We start from the raw sequence: 20,204 nt of genomic DNA on the forward strand, positions 1-20,204 counted from the left end.
TTGTTGAATTTGAAAATTGGCGTTTTTGAGAAAATCAGATGCAGAATTTAGAAAACTGCAAAATCCAAGTAAGGTCAATTACTGTACATGGCCGGCCACTTGGTTTGAATTTTTAAACTAATATTTTCATTATTTTAATGCCAAATAATTCAAACCTAACCCTAGTGGAATGCTATAAATAGATAGTGAAGGCTTCAGGAAAATTACACTTAAATTTTCTACTTTTTCATTCAGAAAAAACTGAGCCTTCTCTCTCCCCATCTTTGGCCGAACCCAGTCTCTCTCTCTTCCTCATTGAGATTTCAAAATTCTTAGTGTAAGAGTAGTGCCCACACACAGCAAGTGATACCTCAATCATAGTGAGGAAGATCGTGAAGAAAGACTTTCAGCAAGAAGGAGTTTCAGCATCAAAGATTCAGAGAAAGAGATCCAGGTTCAGATATTGATAATGCTCTGCTACAGAAAGGAATCAAGGGCTAGATATCTGAACGGAAGGAGTCATTATGTTCCGCTGCACCCAATGTAAGGTTTCCTAAACTTTATATGTGTTTATTTTATCGTTTTAGAAATTTCATATTTAGGGTGTTAATCAACATACTTGTGAGTAGATCTAAGATCCTGGTAAAATAATTTCCAACAAAATCCCCCAAAACAACCCCAGAAAACTAAACCCAAACCAACAATGGGTAAGAAAAATCTGAAAGATAATTCTCGTAGCCCTACTTCTCCTATTCCCCCTAAAAGAAAACAACCTGCTGGAACTTCTAAGAACACTCGAGGAAAACGTGCTCGAACTGTTGTGGAGAACTCGGACTTTGATTCTGAGTTGGAGATTGAGTTTGTGAAGTCTCCTAAATCTGTGAAGGTATTTTCGTATTGATCTTGTGTTGTTTTAGGGTTTTTTGCATTTTCATTGTATTGTTCACTTATCTGTAAATTATTTTGGGTTTTTATTTTGCATTTTAATATTTTTGTTTCTTGTATTCTATGATTTTCTATTTTTTTTTCTTGTTGTTTATTGTTGTTGTTTTGGTGTTGTTTCGTTTAATTTTAGGGAAAGGGTAAATCCCCTATGAAGATTATGCCATCAACAGCTGTTGTTGAGGAAATTATTGGCAATAGGGTTAAAGAGGTGTGTAATTTTATTCTTTTTGTTCTTTTTTTTTATCTTGTTTTTGTTATTATTTAATTTTTTTCGTGTCGTTATAGCTTTATTTTAGTAGTGTTTTTTTTTTAAGGATTGGAAATCCAAGTACACCTGATCTCAATACTACCATTCTAGAGTAGTAACATCTGGTTATTATTCTGTCATTGAATATCAAGAAAATTCTAACTAAAACCCAACTACAACTTTTTTCAAAAACTGTGTTTAGGTATTTTCTTCGGATCCCAGAGTACATTATCCATTACCAGCTTCTTCATTGTTTGCTCTTGAGGGAGGTTCAACAGCCTAATGAATTAAAGTTTTGGGTTTGTGTACAAGGAAAATATCTTAGGTTTAGTATTGAGGAGTTTTCCTTAATTACTAGGTTAGATTATCACATTGATTATGACCTTTATCAATATAAGCAAGATGATAATATTATTGTTAAACAGTGCTTAAAGGGTTACAAAAAAAATTACCAAGGGTGTTATTCAAATTGCCTTTATTGCTGACAATCTCAAGGGTAATGATGATCTTGCAGTCAAGTTGGCTCTGTCATATTTTGTTCAGTGTTATTTGTTGGGTGGTCCTTTAGGTAAAGTTGTTTCGATAGAGGAAATAAATTTTGTTGATGGTGGTCGATACAATGAATTTAGGTGGGGTAAGCTTTATTTTGATATGACTATTCAATCTTTGAAGGGTAAGATTGATTCTGGTCTTAGGAGGGTTGTTCCGTGTGTTGAGGATGGTGGGTATGTTGGGTTTTATGCCCTAAATAAAACTCTGTTTCAATGTAATCCAGATTATTCTATATCAATAAAGTAACAGAAGTAATTTTTCATTCACTTGTGTATGTTTTGGTTCACTTAATCAATTGATTGTCTATTTGATTTATAAATTCATCCAAACCCCTTTCACATACTTGAACATGTTTATTGTGTTGTCAACACAGTGGAAAATAAACATGACTATGTGAATAAAGTATTCCTAGATTTATCAGAACACTGGGTTTCACTGATATGACAATCTACAACAGAGTTTACTTACATTTGGAGAAATGTTATGTTCTTTCTGTTGGGTTTTATGCCCTAAATAAAACTCATTTCATATAATCAGATTTACTTATTAATAAAGATCAGAAATAACATTTTATGTTGCATGGTTCACATGATTTATTTCATGATTATATGTGTATATAATGTATGAATTCTTTTTAAGTCCAGAACATATGAGTTGGTTAAAGATTATAGTGTTGTCAGCACAGTGGAATATAATCTTTATTATATGTTCAAAAGTAGATTCCCTGATTTGTCAGAACACTGGATTTAGACTGACATGGTATAATCAGCGATAGGTATTCTTACACCTTGGAAAAGTGTTATGTCCTTTCCAGGACATTGGCAAAGTTTACCAGTATCGGATGCATGGAGTTTGCATTGGAATGGACCGATATTGAACTTTGAATTAGATTTTGAAACTTACCGTAAACATCTATTCAATTTAATATCATAAGTTGATCCTAGATCACATGATCGAAATCCTGATATGGTTAGGCTCAATTTCAAGAGTATTATTCGTGTTCTTTGATTTGTTAGTTAAGCCTAGTTTTGTATCAGGGTGATACGTACATTTTGGGAACACGGTAATACAATTGAGTGGGGGAGCGCTAACATAAATATGGAATCTATAGCTTCTATTTGGCAAATAGAAGTAAAGGATGATTTCCTTCGAGCTTAACCAAACGAAGATAAATGGTGGAGATCTCATTTCACTTAGGTGAAATATCATTTATATAGGGTTAAGTGTTTTAAGGATAAAATACATTGTAGGGTGTTACGGTAATTTAATCCTGTACAGTGTAAATCATCTATATAGAGGATCATTGATCACATTAGGGTTATAACAATGGATAACTAATGACGTGTCTATATTGTGGAACATATAGAGCGTTTCTATATGACTGAGAGTGCAATTCCAAGTTCTAAGTGTGGATTCAATGAGGAATTAATAAGTTAGGGAATTTACTTGGTAAATTCGGTTCGACTTATTGGAAGCTCGGTTATATAGACCCATGGTCCCCATACTAGTTGAGGCCATACTGCTTGTAAGACTCAATTAATTGATTTTAATTAATCAATTATAATTCTAAAAGTTAGACTATGTCTACTTTATGAATTTTCACTAAGCAAGGGTAAAACTGTAAATAGAGAGTTTAAAGGGTATATTTATTAATTGGGAAACTTTGATTAGTTTTTATTAATAAATAAAATAAATGACAATATATTATTTAATAATTAATTATAGTTATTAAATAATTAGATTTGACATTTATGAAGTTGAAAGAGAGAATTGGCAATTTTGAGAAAATGGGAAACTAGAAATGATGAAATAGGAAAGTTTGAAAAGTGGAAGGATTTGTTTCCCTCAATGAATGGCCGGCCACTTAATGCTCCTATTTCTCATTTTATTTTTCATTTTTTAAATACCAAATAATTCGACTTTAACCCTATGTGGTATTCTATAAATAGAAGGTAAAGGCTTCAGTTTTGAGACAGACAATTTACAGTTTATTCTCTCAAACACTATGAAACCGCCACTCTCTCTCTTTCTTTCTTCCTTCTCTGTTTTTCGAATTCCCTTGAGTGATGAGTAGTGCCCACACACATCAAGTGGTATCTCAATCATAGTATGGAAGACTATGGAAATTCTGCATCAAAGAAGGAGAAAAGAAGATCCAGGTTCAGATCTTGGTGATGCTCTGCTACAGAAAGGAATCAAGGGCTAGAGATCTGAACGGAAGGAGTCATATTATTCCGCTGCACCCACTGTAAGGTTTTCTAACTTTATATGTGTTTATTTTCATTGTTTTAGAATTCATATTAGGTTGTTAATCCAACATACTTGTTAGTAAATCTAGATCCTGGTAAAATAATTTCCAACAACTGGCACCAGAGCCATGGTAATGATTTACTTTCATGTAATATGAATTAAAACGATGATTGCATGTTTCTGTGTTGATTTGGATGGCTTCATGTTGGTTTATGTGTTGTTTGATGAATGTTGATGTTGTACAGTTTCGTTTTCCATGAAAAATATTTTTTCAAATTTTGAAAATATTTTATTTGGATTCCTTGTGAAAAATTAAGCAATTTTTTTTTTGCGGAACTCGATTCCGATAAAAATTGAGAAAGTTATGAATTTTGGAAAATCGGGATTTCGGGTATGCATGGGTGCTCAATCGCGAGCACCAGGCACTCGGATCAGCCCCTCATGCGCGCGCGTGTGACGAGCCTCACGCCCATGTGCACCCTGCACATCCGCCCGAGGAGATGCTGCACCTGCCGAGAAAACTAGGCGTCCCTCCCTGCAGCTCCCCTTGTCCGCGCGCGTAGGAGGCTGCGTGCAGCCTTCCTGGGCTGCACGTGCAGCCTCCTGGGCTGCCTTTCCCAAAAGTGCGATTTTTTGGAATTTTTTCCCAAAAATCCAATTTTTCCATGGGATTGTTTCCCAAAATTCATTTTTCCATTATTAAATATTTCTAAATTGAAATGTTTCCAATTTTAGATATTTTCAATTTGGAATTTTTCCAATTTTAAATATTTCTATTTTGGATTGTTTCCAATTTTTAAATATTTCCTATTATGGTCAGTTTTAAAAATTTGTTAACTTCTTTAATATTTATTTGTTATTTAATTATAAGATTGGATATTTTGATATTTAAGATATTTTAAATTAAAAGATAGCTTTGTCTTTTTATTTAAAATATTATATTAAAATTATCTTATATGGTAAATTAAATAATTAATAAATTTGAAATTAACATAGATATTTTTATAGATATACTTACCATAATGTTTTTCAAATTCAAAAATTTGTTATTTTGTTAAATATTTAATTATTTATAAATTATAAGTTTAAAAATGATATTTTTTTATATATATCATTTTTTCCTTATTAGAAATTTATAAATCATATCTTAAATATTTAAATAACATAGATATTTTTGTAGAGATTTGAATATTGCTTAATTTGAGATATTTTGACATATAATTATGGTAATTATTATTTAACCAAATCTATTTTAAAATTGGTTTATTTTATTAAATTATAAGATCTGAAAGTGATATTGGAGATTCTTTCCTTTTAAATCATTGATCTTATTAGATATTTAATTTAATTTGATTAAAATAAACCTAGATATTTTAAAATTAGTTTCCTTTATTTGGTTAGTTTAAGAATAATAATTTAATTATATTAATATCTTGATTCACATCTGTTACATGGACAATGTTTGTTTATTTATATTGTTTATTCAAAAACTTTTTTTTTAACAAACCTATTATTTATCTGATCTAAATTGCTATGATTAACTTGGTGACAGATCATGATCCAATGATCTGATTTTAATCATAGTCCAATTGACGATAGATCTTATAAATAATTTGTAACAGGTAAATTTTGTACTTCTTTCATCTGTGTAAACCTAGTAACATGATAGGGTCCATCCAAATCATTTGACCTGTGTGAGCCTATATGTTTGCTTTTGGGCTTAGATACATATAGGGAGCCCATTTAAGTTTTTACTAAGTAAATGGACTAGGTTGCTAAAATAAATTTTGACATAAGGAAATTTATTTAGGCCCAATTAGATTCGGGCTTATTCAATGAATAACAATTGTTTATTTTAAGGTTAAATTCCTCTCTTTTGGGCCTTGTGTGAGAGTTGGGGGCCATAGAAGTGGGTACGACATACTGAACCCAGCTCCCCCTCACATGAACTACCCCAATTGTGAAAGCTCATTTGCCTTATTTAAATAATTGTATTAGGTTAATTATATTAGTCTAACCTAATTAAAATTGAATTAGCAACATAATTAACTTTTAAAATATATGAAATTTATTTTTCATTGTAATATTTTAAAGTTAATTTTAGAAAAACACTTAGTTAATGATATATTCTAGACAGTTATTTTTAGTACTAGTTATTATTTCTAATATTAAATAGGAAAATATCATAGATTGTGAAATTAATTGTTTCCTAATTAATTTTGGTACAATCTAAGTTTAGTATATTTTCCTAGTATTAAACTAGAATTAATAATTAAGTTTCCTCTTTACTTAATTATTTGTTTCTTGAATTTAATACATTTAATTAAATTGAAAATTCAATATCTAAGTTGATTTTCATCATGATACTTAAATATTGTTATTTTCATGTTATTTAATTAAAGTTGAAAATTATTTTAAGTTTGGAATCTTATTTCAGAATAACTTAAGTTTGAATAATTTTCAAAATATATTTTATTTTATTTTATTAATCATTTCCCAAAATTTTGAAATTGCATCACCTTGATGCAGAAATTTCGAATTTTATTTGAAAAATAGATTAAAGCTGAAAATTATTTATTTAATTTTGGACCAACTTAAATCAGCGATTTTTTCATTTAATGATTAATTAAAATAAATGAACTAAAATATATTATAATTAGAAATTGGATTAATTAGTCTATGAAAGTCTAGATAGATATTATCTGTTTTGCTTGAAATATTTTTCTAGTGTATTTAATTAAATAGAAAATTAATATTTAAGTTGATTTTTTAATCATGATACTTAAATATTTGAAATTTTTCTTAGATATTTAATTAAATAGGAAAATTATATTTTTTGTTGAAAATTAATTTTTATTAATTAATTTTGGGCCAACATAAAATTAGAGTAATTTTCCAGGATTTATTTTATTTTATTTTAAAGCATTTTCGAAAATGCAATATATATTTATAGAAAATTAAATTTGAGTTGTAAATTAATTCAAATTAATTTTGAAACAACTTAAATTGAATAATTTTCTAAATATTTATGGAAATTATTACTAAGATGGAAATAATTCACGTTATTTATCTATCTAAGTATAATTTATAAATATTAAATTAAAATTTATATTTGGAATTTTTCATTCTAAATTGGAAATTTTAATTAAATAAATATATATTTAAAATAAATTGATTAAAATAAATTTTAGAAGAAAATACAACTCTTCATTAAATAATGAGCTTTATTATAAGGATATTCGATCTCCATTGTTGGTTTTACATAGCTATTGTTTTAGTGAGTAATCCTCCCTAATGGAGGAACGTTCATTAGCAAGTTAGCACCGTTTAATCTCGAAAGATAAGTAATCTTGTAAGTTTTTTATATAGTTTATGATCACCCTAATGGTGGCGACTATATAAGACTTGCAAGAATATGAAACAATGGTGGAAGCTCATAAGATAGAATAGCCTTGACTCTCGCCTAAACGGGACAACGCGGATTCACATCTTGATCGAATAAAAGGTTGCTAGAATGTTTGACATTTTAGATGAGCTGACAACTCTATTCAATGAATGGTAGCTTTGACTCTCGCCTAAACGGGACACTGATATCAGTTTGTTGAAAACCTTGGAAATTATTTAGGATTGTATGTTTTAGTATTTTCACTTGCCATTCCTACTTGCTACGTGCTTCATAATTTCTGAATTGTGTATGAATTTGTATTGAACCATGTTATTTTCTGTTATTAAATTGTAGTTTAATTTCGAATCTTCATTGTTGGTCTAACTTGATTTGTTTTTCTAATGAGATAAATCCCTAATGGATTTTCACCATTAGACTAACATAATAGTGTTAGATCTCGAAAGATAAATATTGTATATGCAACATCTAGCTGTTCATCAATTGATGACACCTCAGACTAGTGTTTTACAATATGAAACAAGAAGATTGTATAAATAAGATTACTTTGACTCTCGCTAATCGGAGCATCGTTGGATTCTTATTTAAAACGAAATTATCCTAATTCCTCTTAGCTTATTCATTTCGAATTAGCTTAATGACATATCATTGGATGAATGGTCTATAAATCATATAAAGTCTTATTTTCTCTTAAGAAATTAGATGACGCATATGATTATATTCCCGGAATTCTATCCCTAAATGATATAAATCCTCAATCTTAGATATCTCCTACTTGTATAGGCAAATCATAGAGTTAGATTAGTAGTGGTGGTCCAAGAAAGAATGACTAATTATACAGTTACACTTTCACAAGTGTTTCATAACCATTTTCTATCAATGGATTCAAACTGTATGAGTTTAGTATTCTGTGATCAGAATCCACTTGCACTATTCTAAGAACTCTTTGATGTAACTAAAGTAAGTCATCAAAAGATACAACCACATATTTTATAAATCTAAGGCATTTGTATCTTGTTCATAGTGGTTTTGACAAGATCATTCTCTGCAAAGAGTTAATATGCCTATATCCACTGAAAGTAATTTCATTTCATTCGCAGATGGATGTACATTCAGGGGTGGATATGAGTTTTCGTTGTATTCTTAAAACGATCACTCTAGATTTTACCTTATGCAAAAGAAATTTGAAATGTTTGAAAAATTTCATGAATTTCTAGCAAAGGTAAGTGGTTAAAGATCTTGCGAACTGATAGGGGTGGAGAAAAAGGTAGTAGATATGCAGTTCAAAGATCATTAATTTGACTTTTGAATTATATCCAAACTTACCTCCCCAGAAAATTCGAGTTTCATATTGATGATTAGTTACTAGTCGTTGCCTAAATCCTTTTATGGAAATAAAATTTCAGAATGATGTAATGATTGTATACTTAATGTAAATCATTACTAGATTCATGGATGACCTAATCGAAATCTTAAGAAAAGCTAGAACTGCTAACCTTGGTTTGCATGTTTGTTAGCTATTCTAAGTGATTAGGGGTGGAGCATCCCATAGTCATTAGATAAGAAAGTGTTTGTTTAAACAAATACTAATTTTCTAAGAAAATGACTAAGTCTGAAAGTAAAGTAGCAAATAAAGGAGATGTTTTTTTTTATTCCAAAAGTGTTCTATCATCTTATTTTACAAGATGATCCCACTGCCTCTGTTGTCTTAACACAACTGAAGAGGTCTATACCATTTAGTTATCTTTGACATAGTTCACGGTACTTTGTTGTAGTGGGAGAGTTTCTAGGAACTCACCTTGTTATAACTTGGAAGTCACTAGTGATTAAAATCCATTGTGAGTTTAAACAAGTAATGGATTGTCAAGATAAGAAACTAAGAAGAAAGCCAAGAGAACTATGGTTTGATCCATTCACATGGAGTAACCTAAGGTTTTCTATTACAAGGACATGAAAGGAAATTTTCGTTCATAAGTCTATTCAATGGACTTAACAAAACTTCTTGTTCCTAGTATAATAGGTTTGAGTTTATCTAAACCTATGGCTTGTGGTATACCTGGTAATTACTTACTCTAATGCAAGCAACTTACTTTAGTAAGATGCTGGAGCATTTTTCTTTCCAATGGAAATCTATAGAAGCTTCACAACTTCTTAGACATAGATTTTATTTATCTAAGGAAAAGTCTCAACTATTCCAGAAAAGATAAAGCCATGAAAGAATTCTTAAATCAACAGTGAGAGGTCTCAGATATGCCTTTGTATGCCTTAGACCAGACACCTGCTGTTGAGTGGGAGTAATGTGTAAGTATCAGATTAATCCAGGAGAGGAACATTGGAAGACAATCAAGTAAATTTTTAAGATTAAGAAGAGGAACTATATGTTAGTCAATAAGGGTGGTTTTGAAACTCTTAGACTACACCACATCAGATTTCAAGACTTGCCTTTGTGCTAGAAAGTCTGATGATGAGATGGTGATTACTTTGGGGGTGGAGTAGTGATTTTGGAGAAGTGTAAAAACCTATCTGAAATCTCTTAGTCTACCAGAAAGAGACTGAATGTTAAAAGTTGCAGGAAAGATACTTTTTCAGTCTAAGGAAAGTTCTATACATTTGTGGCAGTGTTCCAACTTGCCTTAACTACTAGGGTTACTTCCTGAATAACGAAAGAGTAGTTGCCCAAAAGTATAGAATCCAGTATCCCAAAAGAGTAGACATATAGAGAGGAATTTCACATTATCAAGGATTTTGTGATTAAGGAAGAGTAATGGTGGAGAAGAGGTTGTGTTTAATTCAACCTGTCAGATCCCATTTCGAGGAGTTTACTACTATTACACTTGATTGGTATATCAAGGTGTTAATGATTATTTGAAATGCACTTTTTGTTTTATATTAGTGCAAGTGGGAGTTTGTTGGGTTTTATGCCCTAAATAAAACTCATTTCATATAATCAGATTTACTTATTAATAAAGATCAGAAATAACATTTTATGTTGCATGGTTCACATGATTTATTTCATGATTATATGTGTATATAATGTATGAATTCTTTTTAAGTCCAGAACATATGAGTTGGTTAAAGATTATAGTGTTGTCAGCACAGTGGAATATAATCTTTATTATATGTTCAAAAGTAGATTCCCTGATTTGTCAGAACACTGGATTTAGACTGACATGGTATAATCAGCGATAGGTATTCTTACACCTTGGAAAAGTGTTATGTCCTTTCCAGGACATTGGCAAAGTTTACCAGTATCGGATGCATGGAGTTTGCATTGGAATGGACCGATATTGAACTTTGAATTAGATTTTGAAACTTACCGTAAACATCTATTCAATTCAATATCATAAGTTGATCCTAGATCACATGATCGAAATCCTGATATGGTTAGGCTCAATTTCAAGAGTATTATTCGTGTTCTTTGATTTGTTAGTTAAGCCTAGTTTTGTATCAGGGTGATACGTACATTTTGGGAACACGGTAATACAATTGAGTGGGGGAGCGCTAACATAAATATGGAATCTATAGCTTCTATTTGGCAAATAGAAGTAAAGGTTGATTTCCTTCGAGCTTAACCAAACGAAGATAAATGGTGGAGATCTCATTTCACTTAGGTGAAATATCATTTATATAGGGTTAAGTGTTTTAAGGATAAAATACATTGTAGGGTGTTACGGTAATTTAATCCTGTACAATGTAAATCATCTATATAGAGGATCATTGATCACATTAGGGTTATAACAATGGATAACTAATGACGTGTCTATATCGTGGAACATATAGAGCGTTTCTATATGACTGAGAGTGCAATTCCAAGTTCTAAGTGTGGATTCAATGAGGAATTAATAAGTTAGGGAATTTACTTGGTAAATTCGGTTCGATTTATTGGAAGCTCGGTTATATAGACCCATGGTCCCCATACTAGTTGAGGCCATACTGCTTGTAAGACTCAGTTAATTGATTTTAATTAATCAATTATAATTCTAAAAGTTAGACTATGTCTACTTTATGAATTTTCACTAAGCAAGGGTAAAACAGTAAATAGAGAGTTTAAAGGGTATATTTATTAATTGGGAAACTTTGATTAGTTTTTATTAATAAATAAAATAAATGACAATATATTATTTAATAATTAATTATAGTTATTAAATAATTAGATTTGACATTTATGAAGTTGAAAGAGAGAATTGGCAATTTTGAGAAAATGGGAAACTAGAAATGATGAAATAGGAAAGTTTGAAAAGTGGAAGGATTTGTTTCCCTCAATGAATGGCCGGCCACTTAATGCTCCTAGTTCTCATTTTATTTTTCATTTTTTAAATACCAAATAATTCAACTTTAACCCTATGTGATATTCTATAAATAGAAGGTAAAGGCTTCAGTTTTGAGACAGACACTTTACAGTTTATTCTCTCAAACACTATGAAACCGCCACTCTCTCTCTTTCTTTCTTCCTTCTCTGTTTTTCGAATTCCCTTGAGTGATGAGTAGTGCCCACACACATCAAGTGGTATCTCAATCATAGTATGGAAGACTATGGAATTTCTGCATCAAAGAAGGAGAAAAGAAGATCCAGGTTCAGATCTTGGTGATGCTCTGCTACAGAAAGGAATCAAGGGCTAGAGATCTGAACGGAAGGAGTCATATTATTCCGCTGCACCCACTGTGTTTATTTTCATTGTTTTAGAATTCATATTAGGTTGTTAATCCAACATACTTGTTAGTAAATCTAGATCCTGGTAAAATAATTTCTAACACTTTCCAGAACATAGGTTAAAGTAAAGCTCAGGTTGGATGCATGGAGTATGCATTGGAATGGACCGATATTGAACTTTGAATTAGATTTTGAAACTTACCGTAAACATCTATTCAATTCAATATCATAAGTTGATCCTAGATCACATGATCTAAATCCTGATATGGTTAGGCTTAATTTCAAGAGTGTTATTCGTGTTCTTTGATTTGTTAGTTAAGCCTAAATCTTTAGCCTGGGCAATACATACATTTTGGGAACACGGTAGTACGATTGAGTGGGAGCGCTAACATAAATATGGAATCTATAGCTTCTATCTGGCGAATAGTAAGCAAAGGGTGATTTCCTTCGAGCTTAACCAAACGAGATAAATGATTGAGTACTCATTTCACTTAGTTGAAATATCATTTATACAGGGTTAAGTGTTTTAAGGATAAAATACATTGTAGGGTGTTACGGTAATTTAAGTCCCTTTACAGTGTAGATCATCCATATAGAGGATCATTGATCACATTAGGATTATAACAATGGATAACTAATAATGTGTCTATATGGTGGAACATATAGAGCATTCTATATACTGAGAGTGCAATTCTGAGTTCTATGTGTGGATTCAACGAAGAATTAATAAGTCAGTGAATTTAAGTGGTAAATTCTAGATCTGCTTATTGGAAGCTCGGATATATAGACCCATGGTCCCCTCACTAGTTGAGATGATATTACTTGTAAGATTCATTTAATTGATTTTAATTAATCAATTAAAAATTCTCAAGATGGACTTGTCGGTTTGAGAATTTAGCACTTATTAAGGGCAAAACAGTAAATAGAGATTTTGAAGGGCATATTTATTAATTAGGAAACTTTAATTAGTTTCATTATTAATAAAATAAATGATAATATATTATTTGATAATTATTTTTAATTATTAAATAATTAGATTTATCATTAATATGGTTGAACAATGGAATTGGCAATTTTTCACAAAAAGGAAACTATCAAGTGTAGGAAAAGGAAAGTTGAAAAAGTGGCAAGCCTTGTTTCCACATTTCCTAGGCCGGCCACTTAGCTTCCTTTTCCCTTTGATTTTTACAATTCAAAATGTCAATCATAGCCCTTGGTGGTCTTCTATAAATAGAAGGCAAAGGCTTCAGAAACACAACACAACTGAAAAAGCTTTTCACAGCATTATTCTGAAAGAATTTTCTCTCAGAAAATTCTCTCTGAGCCGCCACCCTCTCTCTCTCTATTCCTTCACTGTTTCGAAATGTATGAGTGCTAGAGTAGTGCCCACACACATCAAGTAATACCTCAATCATAGTGAGGAAGGCTGTGTAGACTTCAGAGACAACAAAGAAGGACTTTTGGGCTCAGATCTTGATTATACTCTGCTACAGAAAGGAATCAAGGGTTAGAGATCTGAGTGGGAGGAGACATATATGTTCCGCTGCAATCACTGTAAGATTTCTGATACTCTTATGTGTTTAATTTCATATCGTTTTAGAAGTTCATATTTAGGTTGTTAAATCAACATACTTGTGAGTAGATCTAAGTTCCTGGTAAAATAACTTCCAACAGGGTACTATAGGTTATTGGGTTTTCCTTTGGCGATACAATTCTGGTTTTTCAAGTGTTGTCCATACGTTATTGGGAAACTTTCTTTGTACCCAAATGTTGGCATTCCAAGGCTTCTGAATTGGCCTAAATTACCAAATGATAAGGATTCTCAGATGAAGATAGATAACATGAACAACCTCGTGTTCAATCGGTCATTGAAAGGGGTACATGTTTTGTTTTTTTACTTTTTTTATATTGTTGTTTTACTGTTGTTTTGATATATGTCTGTTATATTTTATGTTTTCATTTTTTTTTTGTTATTTTATTTTTCAGATTTATGTGCATAATTTTTTTGGTTGTTGTTGTTGCAGTTAAAATTACGAAACATCTCTCCACATCTATTGAGAGAGTGAGTTTGAAGCTTGATGACTACTTTTTCGGTGACACTACTCCGGATGTTATTAAATTTAAAGTTAAAGGTGTATCCAAGTCTGTTGGTGAACCTGACTTGATGGGTGCTTCTTCATCATCTGCTCATGAGCATGTCTCCCGACATGAGTATGAGGAATTGAAAAAAAATATCTTTGTTGTTGTTAGCCAGCATGAGATTCTTATGAAATCTTTTACTGAAATGAACAAGAAGCTGGACATTCTTATTGAGGTGTTTTCATATTTTTCTAAGTCACTTTTAAAAATTTTCTTTTGGTATTTTTTCAGTCCTCCCATCCTGCTCATACTCACACTAGAACTCAGTTTGATGATGCTCTTCGCACTTCTGAAAAATGATGATGATGAAGAGTCTATTTCAGAGGAAAATGATGATGCTAAAAATGAGGATGACAAATGAGATGATGATCATGAGGATGGAACTGATGATGATGATGATGAGGATCTTGATGAAGCTGGAGTTGGTGTTGGGCAGGATGAGGCTACTATTGGAGATGATCGTAATGATGGAGGTGTTGTTGTTGCCGAAGTTGTTTCAAATGATGATGATACTGGCAAAGTGGATTTTTCTTCCATAGATGCCAACATTGATGATGTTAATTAGGTATATTTTTTTATTCCACTTTCTTGTGTTTTTGTTGTTTTGTTATTTTTTATGTTGTTTTAATATTTTGTCACTGTTGTTTTTATTGTCAGTCTGAAAAACATCAAATTGATGATGAGAAAATTGATGTTGATGCAACTATTGTATCTGTTGTTAATGCGGTGGAGAAATTGGTTTGTTTTATATTTTTCTCTTTTTTTAGTGTGTTTCTGTATTATTTTATTGTTGTGTTTACTAGTGTTTTTATTGTTATTGTTTATAAATATAACAAATCATTGTCTTATTTTTTTTTCAGATGGTTTCCTCAAATCTTGTTTCTGGTTCTGCTGAGAATTCTGAGAAGAATAATCTTGAAATGGTTGTTTTTCAAGAGACTCCTATTTTACGTCCTTAGAAGAGGGATCGGAAGAAAGGAGCAGTTTTGAAGTCTCTATACATTGAGCTTGCTTCTGGTGCTTCCAAATCAGGTTCATCTTTTGTTTCTCCTGATGAGTCTGTTTACAAGGTGGTTAAATATGTGGGTGGTTTGTGCCCCTTGAACGACAAGATTGGTGAACTTTTCGATCCCCAATTGGAGTCTGAGTTTGACATTTGGCTTGGTACATGGCTTAGAAAGCAAAAATCTAAGTAAGTTTGTTTAGGTGTTTTCAATTCAATATTTGTTTTTTTTTTCTATTTTTTTTTTTTTTGTGTTTGTTGTCTGATTTTTTTTTTTTTTGTACAATTCATTGCGTTCTGGCAGGTATAATAACAACTGCCAAAGAGGCGTGCAAGCCTTTTTCTGTAATTTTACCCTATTATTTCTCTATGTTAGAATTTAGAGGCCTTCGCAATGAATCTAAGTTTAGCACGATGGAACCGTTTCCGATTATTGTTGTTGATGGTTTACCCGAGCAGGTCACATCGTAAGTTTTGTCCATCATGTTCAATGTCATTTTCTTATTTTGTAAAGTTATGTTTTGTTATGTGATTTTTTTCATTTTCTGATGTTTTATTGGTGTTTTTATGGTGTTTTTTTTTTTTGTTATTGTTGTATAGTGATTGTGGTTTATTTGTAACATCTTTTGTTGAGTATTTTATTGATGGCAAATTCATCCCATCCTCTGATTTTGATACGGAAGTTCACCGCGATTGTTTGGCTGTGTCATTTTATCATTATGGCATCAAAAAATAACTTGAGAACATTGAAAGTGAATCTAAGGCCCTCCTAGCCTTCCGAAGAAATAATAAGTGCTTTTCAATCAGATTGTGCTTGTTTTTAATTTTTAGCAGTTTTTATGTAGTTTTTTGGAACAAACATTGGTGTTCTTTTATGTTTTTAAGTTTTTTGTAGACAATATGTAATCTTTATTTCTTAATTTTTTTATTTAGTTTTTGTCATGTTTAAACATGTTTTTATGTTAAATTATTTAGTATTCTTATTTCATATTTCTTCTTGTCTGAATTTTTTAATATTGTTTTTATATTGTATTTTTGTTTTTTCCCAGTTGTTGTAATTCATTTATTAGTTGTTAATAACAATATAGTTATGTTATTACCTTTTTATAATAAAAATCTGCATTACTATAATAAAAAACAAACTGTATCAATAAAAAATTTCATATTTATATATATTTTTTCAATTTAGTATCCAATTTCTTTAATAACCCTTGTAAAGTGTGAAAAATTACCAATGTAATTATCAATTTTTTCAAATAAAAACTTTAAACACTAGGTCTCTTAGAAATTTAAATGCCTCAATATCTCATGCTCAAATGTATGTTCAGTTTTCTCCTATTTTTCCACTGTTATTCTGTTGTTGTTTTTATTCTATCCTACGCCTTCTGCTGCATATTCTCTTATTATTCTCCAACTCCCCACATTTGCTGCACTTGTTGTGTTGATCCTTTTCCCATCAAGCTTTCCTCCTTAATGTTTTTGATCTTCCAGATTTAACCATTTCATGCGGAGGCAAGACTATAATGTCTTTCACTTCTTCCGGTACTTTCCACTCACTTAAGTTGCTAGCCAATTGGGTACACTGTCCTGCATAAGTTTCTAGCCAATTTTTCTTTGTGTAGTAATCTGAACAGTAGTTAGGGGTGTTTATCAAACCACCCAAACCACTCAAACCGCCCGCACCGCACTACACTGCAAAAAAAATGTGGTTTGAAATTCTTTGCGGTGCGGTCGCGGTTTGAATTTTTCTTAAACCGCGCGGTGCGGTGCGGTACGGTTTGCGTTTTTGAATTGTTAATATGCGGTTCAAACTGCACCGCACCGCATATTATAAAAATACAAATTTTTATATTTATTTAGGTCCAATATATAAATGTTCAACTTAAAGTCTACTATTCTTTAAAAAAAAAACTTAAAGTCTACTAATTATTGTATTGTTGACACTTAATTTTTTTTTCATATTTATTTTCAAGTCTTATGGTATTTTGACAAGTTTTGCTCAAAGTTTGTTGTATTTGTGATAGTTTAATTATTTAGTGATAGTCTAAACTGCATAAACCACAAAAACTGCACCGCACCGCACTATTTTTTGCAGTGCAGTTTTTGCGGGTTTTTAATTTCGCGGTGCGAGTGCTGTTTGGGAAATTTAAAAAACCGCATGTGCGGGTTGGTTTGAAAAAATAGTCAAAAATCGCACCACCCGCACCGCGAACACCCCTAACAGTAGTTGTATGGGTCTACGTTCATCTTCCTCAACACACCCACGACGTGTCCGCAGGGCATTTCATTTATTTGGAACCTGTTGCACGTGCATGTTCTTTCTTTGAGGTCTACTTTCCACGATTCTTTCATTCTTGTTACCTCAAACAAGTAATCTATTGTTGCTTTAACCTGTTTTTTTTTTAAAAAAAAAACTAGCATTTATAGTATTTTAACAACAGTACAAAAACATTAAAACAACAATAGAACAACATAAGCAGTTACTGTATGTTTAGGATTCATAATTTTTTTAGTGAAATGTAAATGTTACCTCAAGGTTCAATGAGTATGTGTAATTTTTCAGCAATATGTCTTCTCCAGGTGGTGCCAGCTTAGTAAAGGTGTTGTGTACTTTTGTCCTATTAGTATGTGTCCATTGTTGCACCAATGCTCTCAAGCATTCTAGCAGTGCTGTAATTGGCAGCTCCCTTGCTGCTACATTTGCAGTATTCAGTTATTCTGATATGTTTGAGGTCATGGTTGAATACCTCTTGTTTTGGCTATGGATTCTTGACGACTTTTCATAACCGACTTTTTTCAAGTATGGTCTTATGCGTTTGTCCAATCCATCCAGTTCAACCATGTGGAATTCGAATTGCTTTTATGTATAGGCTTTCACTGCTCCAAAGAATGGCAGATTGTATTTGGCAGCATGTTGTTTGAAGGTTGTTTTGATGTTGCTCAAAATCTGATACCCGCGGTAACCGTGTGTAATTTCTGGATATATTTCTCTTGTTGATTTGATGGGGCTCTCATTCTTGTCTAAAATTAGGCATTGGTGTTCCCGAACTCCATACGCTTCTTTTAATTTTTTTGAAAAACCATTTCCAAGATTAGTCATTCTCAGAATCTGCGACACAAAATGCTAGTGGAAAAATATGACTTGCTGCATCTTGTGTGCATGCGCACAACAAAGTTTCTCCATAAGCTGCTTTGAGGAATGTTCCATCTGTTGGGTTTTATGCCCTAAATAAAACTCTTTACAATCTGATTAGTTATCAATATAAGAAATTTGAAGTGATTGATGTTTGCATGAATTTTACATGCTAATGGTTTAATATGTTTAATATGTTCATTACATTCATACACACAAAATCAGTTAAATCCAGATCATATGTTTATTTACAATTACAGTATCGTCAACACAGTGGAATGTGATTGTGATCATATGAATCAAAAGACTTGGTCCCTGTTTCATCAGTGTTATTGGATTTACACTAATGTGATAATCAGCGATGATGTATACTTACACTTGGAGTAAGTGTTATGTTCTTTCCTGGACATTAGTAAAGTATACTAGTTTCGAATGTATGGAGTATACATTGGACTGGACCGATATTGCAACTAAGTTAAGATATTACAAACTTACCGTTATACATATCTTTCCAAGTCAATATCAGTAGTTGATCTTAAGATTAAAAGAATCTAAATCCTGATATGCTTAGGCTCAACTCAGGAGTGCTATTCATGTTCTTTGATTTATTAGTTAAGCCTACTTTTGGGTCAGGGTAATACGTATATTTTGGGAACATGATAGTATGATTGAGTGGGAGTGCTGAACATAAATATGGAATCTATAGCTTCTACTGGTGTATAGAAGTCAAGTGATGATTCCCTTCGAGCTTAGCAAATAGAAGTAAATGGATGAGCTCTTGTTTAACTGACTAATTATTAGATCACTAAACACCATTTATAGGTAGCTAATTGTTTTAAGGGGCAAAATACATTGAGGGGTGAGAACGGTAAAGAAATCCCATCTCGATGTAGATCATCTATATAGAGGATCTTTAAATCACAATAAGATTATAACAATGGTTAAATGAGATAGTATATTGATATCGTGGAACATACAATATGCTCTATATAAGTCTGAGAGTGCAATTCTAAGTTCTAAGAGTGGATTCAACGAAGAATTAATAAGTAGAAATTTACTTGGTAAATTTGGTTCACTTATTGGAAGCTCAGCATATAGATCCATGGTCCCCATTCTAGTTGAGAACATTCTGCTTGTAAGACTCATTAATTGATTCGTGATTAATCAATTATAATTCTAAAGTTAGACTATGTCTAATTTTATGAATTTTCACTAAGCAAGGGTGAAATTGTAAAGAAAAGAGTTTCTAGGTTTATTTATTTATTAATGGACTTTATATGTCTAATTAATAATTAAATTAAATGACAATATTATTTAATAATCTATTTTAGTTATTAAATAATTAGTTTTGGCATTTAAAAGGTTAGAATTGGAAAATTGGCGTTTTTGAGAAAATAGAGATAAAATTTGATAAAACTGCAAAATCAAGTGAGGCCCACTAACACACCATGGCCGGCCACTTAAATAGGTTTTTCAAATTAATATTTTCATTATTTTAATACCAAATAATTCCTAACCTAAACCTAGTAATTGCCTATAAATAGAAAGTGATGGCTCAGTCACAAAACATGCTTTCATTAGTAATCTGACAGAAATTTCTCTCTTCAGAAAAACTGAGCCTTCCCCACTTTCTATACCTGGCCGAAATCCTCTCTCCTCTTTTCTCCTTGATCAATTTCGAGCCTAGTGAAAGAGTAAGTGCCCACACACAGCAAGCAGTAACTCAATCATAGATTGGAAGACTGTGAAGGATCAAACTTGAAGAAGAAGGACATTCGGGCTCAGATCTTGATTATACTCTGCTACAGAAAGGATACAAGGGTTAGAGATCTGAGTGGAAGGAGACATTAATTTCGCTGCATCAATGTAAGGTTTTCTTAACTTTATATGTGTTTAATTTAT

Source organism: Cannabis sativa, chromosome 1 (genome assembly GCF_029168945.1).
Source record: "Cannabis sativa cultivar Pink pepper isolate KNU-18-1 chromosome 1, ASM2916894v1, whole genome shotgun sequence".
NCBI lineage: Eukaryota > Viridiplantae > Streptophyta > Magnoliopsida > Rosales > Cannabaceae > Cannabis > Cannabis sativa.